We start from the raw sequence: 6,506 nt of genomic DNA on the forward strand, positions 1-6,506 counted from the left end.
CCCTCCTTCCCTTCCCACACCTCCGCTCACTTCTACAAAACCCGTGGTTGCGCAACTCGTTTCAAATGGAGTTTCGACCAAAACTATTCAGCGCTCCTAGAAGAACGACGCCTCTAAGAATTTCGCGCGGGGCGCGACGACCATGTGCAAATAACCCAAGCAGAACTCGCCCAGGGCTCTTGTACATCGGAGCTGCAGTAGAGCGCCAAATATCGTCAGGCCGTTTTTTGTTTGTTTGTTTTTTGTTTCTTCGCAAAAGACTTTGCCGTTACAGCTCCTGTCCGTAACTCTCACGTTGCGTTCAATTTTTCCAGTCTTTCCGGAATAGGTAGTGCAGGACACAAGTGAGTTGGAAATGAATGCTACTATAGTGAGAGGAGATTCCTTGGGATAGCCTTGCACGCTGGATATACATACTTTTTCTTGGAAACGAGAAGTCTTTTGTGGTGTTGCCGACGCCTAATGTTTGCCCTAATTAGCTGCTCTGAAAAGAAGAAGAGAGTTCCGTCGTACTCCACCAGAGGCGTTGGTGTGTTTTGTTTTTGTTTTCTACTTATTTTGCGTGTTCCAGTTCCACCAGCAAAAGCTGCTTTCGCCTTTAGTATGGACTTTAAAGCAAGAAAATGTGTTGAACTGCATGTGTGCAGTATGCGGGATACGTCGCCGAACGTTCGCGGCAAAGCTTATACGGTTTAATTCCCCTAAAGACCCGCACCGAAGTTGAGACTGGTTCGGATACGCTGTCCAAAGAATTTGGTCACAAACAGTGTGAAAGCGGGATAGAGAGGTCCATGGTTCTTTAAGAAAATCCTCAGCAGAAAGCCTGATCGAACGGTTTTAAAAAAGCAGAATTCCTCTTCGTAGTGCTCACTGGGCCTCTTGTTTTTCTTTTGGTGCTGTCTTTTAAAAAAAGAGAAGCATTCCAACCCGCGGGATTAACGGAGATCGGGCTGTACCTCCCAAAGGCTCATTGTTCTTTCTTTTGTTTGTTTTTTTTTTGTTGTTGTTTAGACGTGAACCGCATATTGGCCAAGCATTCTGATTCTCAGCGTTAGCTGTTAAAGGCTTTTGATACATAGATCATGTCGTTTGCGTGGAATGACATCTTGATGCTCATGTGACCGTTATCAGTGACGCTTTCATCGCCCACGGAACGTTTCCTTAGAATGACGCTGCTATCACGTGATCATCTTAGGAAACATCATCATTGGTTGCATGAAATTATCTCAGAATGACCTCATCATTACGAGAGATTCTTCAGGGACGTCATGTGAAATCTCTGTAATGTATTTATAGGTCACATTATAGAGTCATGTGGCTCATTAACAATGTGACCCCATTGTACACATACATGAAAGTAATTACCACCTTCCACAGCATAACCCTTTTCAAAAATGACGTTTAAACTTGTGTAACAATGAGTGCAAGCCCACTAGTTCTTTTTTTAAAGCCTACTTCGTGACTCTATATGTACTTTATCACTTTCTTAGGGGCGCTTATTAGATGTGCAAATAAAACAAAGATGCGGCGGCTCATTCTTAGGGAGAACAAAGTCTTCAAAATAATTCACAGAAACACCATTGAAAATGAAATAACTGCTCTCACAAGAAAGCCATGTAGGTAGTACATTACGGGAAAAAATTCTGGGGGACACAAGCTCCGCCTCTAAGGGTATGACGCGAGGTCGCTAATGGGTCCCGGCAGCGGCTCCCCTTGCCCACGCAGACACGCACACTGTTTCCATATTATGTGAAGGACCGCACGACGTACTATCGGGGACAAAAGTGGTCGGAGACGGAGCAACGAAACCCGGCGGAATTTTGGCGAGCTAAAGCACAAAACATTGAAACGAGCCAAACGACATGCCTGCTGATAATAAAGGTCACGCATTGGATGCCTCGATCCCAGGTGCCTCCTGTAGATGGGGTTGCAACGCAGTTTTTCATTGCTCCTGCTCCCGCCGCGTGGAGTATACCACTTTCCTCCCCGATAGTACTTATAAAGCCCCGCTTTAACCAAGCCGTACAAACCTGCCAGCGTGACCAAGTGGTAGCGTGTCTCACTCGCAACCCAAGGGTGGGGGCTTCGATTCCCAACTAATTACCCCAGTTTTCTTTTCAGCGCACTTCATTTCCTTTATATAGTGACAGGTGTAACGTTAAGAGATCGGAAGAGGGCGGGGTGGGTGAGGGAACAAACGCGGGTTAATGATATCCTAGTTGAAATCAAGAGGAAGAAGTGGGCTTGGGCAGGGCATGTAATGCGAAGGCAAGATAACCGCTGGTCCTTAAGGGTAACATACCAAGAGAAGGCAAGCGTAGCAGGGGACGGCAGAAAGTTATATGGGGCGTATGAGATTAAGAAGTTTGCGGGGATACGGCGGCCGCAGCTGACGAAGGACAGGGTTCATTGGAGAGACATGGGAGAGGCCTTTGCCCTGCAGTGGGTGTAGTCAGGCTGATGATGATGATGATGATGATGATGATGATGATGCCCTAATGATGTTTGAGTCGTGTTGCGACCTTCTATTCCCCAGTTTTCCAAAGTTAACGCGACAGCGTTAAGGAACTCGTGTCGCAGAAAATCCGTCGTCGCCGTTGGCGTCGTTGACCATGAGCGAAAAATCCGCGTGAAAGGCCCAGAGAAGCAACCTAGGAGGTAGAAGGGCCACCTAGGTCACGTGACATTGTGACGTCATCACAACCTGCCCACCGGATTGTGAGCAAACTGCCCACCGTGGCAGGTGAAATCAATTATTGGTCGCTCAGGAACAGAAACCTGGGTCGCACAATCCCCACAGGTGGCAGCACCTGCCATCGCACGGCAGTGGCGCATCGCTTAACCGCTGCACAACTGGAGGGGTATGAAGACATCCAGGGATCTATGAATGTAAATGTGGAGAATGGCAAATTCAGTAAGTATGGACATAAACCCATTAAGCTATCGCGTCATACCCGTACAGCGGAGCTTAACTGTCCCATCTAATTTTTCATTCCACAGTTCCACGTGTGACGTCAGGAAACTGTGGAGAATCCGACTGTTCCTCATGAACTGGCGACGACAACTGCTACATTGGGTTCTCCGTTGAACAGAATCAAAGCTGCCGTGTTAAAACTGCAGCACAAAAACGCGAACTCACGAAAAAAGGCTTAGACAGTGCTATCTTAGTTCCTGTTTTCTCATCCTTAGGCTCCTGTGCTAACACGAACTTCGATACTGGTAAACAACATACTGCCTCTGTGTGCAAGTTTCTTTCCTATTCAGTGGATTTCTCTAGATTCTTTTCATGCGTTTTACTCCGTCTATGGCTGATCAACTAGCCCAGACGCTGACTTTGTATTACGATCATTCGATAATTATTTATCGCTCCTTTAAGATGCATGTGGGATAACTTTTAGACTATATGGGTTCGCTATTATTTAACAACAGTGAAGAGACAACTACATTCTTTTAGGAGAACAAAACAGGACTGTATTATGGACTGAAATACATAGTACGTCCGAAGTGGACGGAATACAGTGTATTTCAGTCCATAATATAGTCCTGTTTTGTTCTCCTAAAAGAATGTAGTTGTCTCTTCACTGTTGTTAAATAATAGCGAACCCATATAGTCTAAAAGTTATTCCACATAATGGTGCCGAAACCCGGGACATCATAATTTCTTGTGACTTCATCATCGTGAGTCCGCTGGCGACATCGTAACGGCTGCCCTTTCGAACGTAAATGTCTCAAGGAAGATAACGGTGAGGTGAACAACAATGGAAAAGCTGAAAGTGAAGAGGAGAAGCTCACTGTATTCCGTCCACTTCGGACGTACTATGTATTTCAGTCCATAACATAGTCCGGTTTTGCTTTCCTAAAAGAATGTAGTAGTCTCTTCACTGTTGTTAAATAATAGCGAGCCCATATAGTTTAAAGTTATCCCACAACGCACTGAGATGCGGCGATACCCGAGACGTTGGCTCCTATTGGCCAAGTATAGGGTCTTTGGAAGCGACAGCAATTACCATTCCAAATGGACGTATCCAAAGGAAAAAAACAACGAGAAATGGATTACACCCGCTTTCTTGCGACACTTTCGCATCGAATGACAACACTAAGTGGCCCCTGCACGAAAACTGTCTGAGACACCCGATCACTCTTTATTCGCGAAACACACGGGAAACTTCGTGCTTCTCCTCAATGCATTGTAGCAGATTTTGAGCGTCTTTTTACTTTTATTTCAGTCTCTCGTTTTCTCCAGAAATTCGGACTGGACCTTGAGGGGGGAGGGAGTGATAAATTTGATTATCACCGTTTTATTTTATTTTATTTCATGCCGTTGTTTCATAAGGGTCAACGAACTCAATCGTAACGAGATTATAGCTTCAAACTCGTATTTCACGTCATAACAAGCGAACACAGCAGTCAGTGAAGTGTCTCGTTTACGACTCTCGCGTTGTCTATCCTCACTTTACAAAAAAAAATTCAAGCGCGTGAACTAACCTGATTAATGAACCTAATATTTGCTTTAAATGCGCGCCTCTAAAACCTACGAGACCGTTTTCTTTTTTTTTTGAACATATTGTACGTGTCACAAGCGAACAAAGCAAAAGTTAAGTACAGAAAAGCACGATCTACTAAATGATCTTGCAGTTTTATAACGGTAGTTTTAATTCACCACTTCTTCAACCCGTCGGCTCTTTTGTTTGTTTTTGCTTCTTATGTTTTGTCTCTGCTGTTTATTTTTTACTATAACCCCTTCCCGTGATCCACGCGTTCTTTTTTGAACATATTGTACGTGTCACAAGCGAACAAAGCAAAAGTTAAATATAGAAAAACTTGATCTACCAAATGATCTTGCAGTTTTGTAACGGTAGTTTTCATATCACCAGTTTTTCAACACCTAGACTCTTTTGTTTGTTTTTGCTTCTTATGTTTTGTCTCGGCTGTTGATTTTTTACCATGACCCCCCACCGTGATCCCCTCGAACCAGTCAAGAACCTTTGTCTGCATCGCGAAAAAAAACTGCCTCTTTTGTGACTCTCCAGTTACCGCTTGTAACGCGCGAGACATCAATTGCCTCGCGGTAACCGAATAAGCGATCCTGTCTTCCGCCCCCTTAATGTGCAGCCCACCCCTTCTCAACAGCCCCTTGTTTATATCCTCGGACCTTCACCTCTGACATGTAAGTACGAAGCCAGTGTGTGTAGCAAGTAGGAAGATGGCCACTTCATCAGCGGATGGTTCACCGAGTGAAGTTCGCTAACAAGTTCCGCCAAATTGTCTCTCTTTTGAAGAGCCTCCCACACTCGAGGAGGGTCGGCCGCATAGTAAACATAACGAACACAGTGTAAAGAACGAGCCCACGGTGAATGAAACAGAGACTAACGCCGTGTCGGAGTCGGTAATGAGAGGGATCAACTCGGGTTCCCGGGAGAAATTAAGCTAGCCGGCACCTAGTAGCGACATGAGAAGGGAAAAGAAGAATATGGAGAGCACGTGTGCACGCGTGTACGATGAACGTAAACATTCGAGGGTGAGGAGAAAGAAAAGGAAAAGAGTGAGGAATTGAGGTTGAGGGCACCGATGCAGTAGAGCAAATAAAGCGCTCTCCGGTAAATGTCAAGTGAAACGGTTTTCGCTTTCCTCTGTCCTTCTTTAACTATTTATTAATAATGTAGCATTAGGAGATTAATCACGGAAAAAAACCAGCGTTGTGTTCTGTCAAAAGCTTCACTGATTGGTCGAGACAGTTATGACGCCAACAGGTCATGTGGTGTGCCTGCCACCTGCCACCTCTTCTCCCTACCCTCTCTCTTTACGTGTTTCGCCGCAAACAGGACATTCGCCACGGAAAATAACCTGGCTTTGTCGTCTGTCATAAAATTTGTTGATGCTACAGCTGTCCCATTCCATACACGCAATTAGGTGTCCCCACAGCTCCTATTTGTTGTTATTTTTCTTACATTCTTCTTTAATTCTGTACATGTTTATCTATTTTTTATTTCTTCCCTTTCCGTAAGTTCGTTATTTATTCTGTTCTTATCTTTCTCTCTTCCTTCCATTTATTTTTGTATTTCCTTCCTTTTTTGTTTCGTTCTTTCTTTCCGCATTTATTTTTTCCGGCTTTTCTTTTCCCCTCTCCCTTCGCTCTTTCTGTTCTTCGTTCCTTCTATCTTTTTACCCTTTTTTCTCACTGTCTTCTCAGTGTCATCATTTTTGCTTTGAACAACGTTAACGCTGCGACCGAGTGTCAGGCTGATAACAACCGTGGATACTGAAAAATTCAGATCTTTGTATTTTCATTTTTGTTGGCCCACCGTAGCCCGGACAGCGTGAAGTTTTCCCCGTCGGCAAAGTCCCTATTTCAAATTCGGATATCATCATTATCTTTTTAGCTATGTTATCTGCACAGACAAGGCCCTCCCTCAGTGATTCCTAATTAGTCATTTTTTTTGCGCAAGCCGTGGCCTTCGAATTCCTTATAATTCCCCTAAGTTTTCGCTCCGTCTAATTATCTGCCG

Source organism: Amblyomma mixtum, chromosome 4 (genome assembly GCF_055824585.1).
Source record: "Amblyomma mixtum isolate Tamu chromosome 4, ASM5582458v1, whole genome shotgun sequence".
NCBI classification, from domain to species: Eukaryota; Metazoa; Arthropoda; class Arachnida; order Ixodida; family Ixodidae; genus Amblyomma; species Amblyomma mixtum.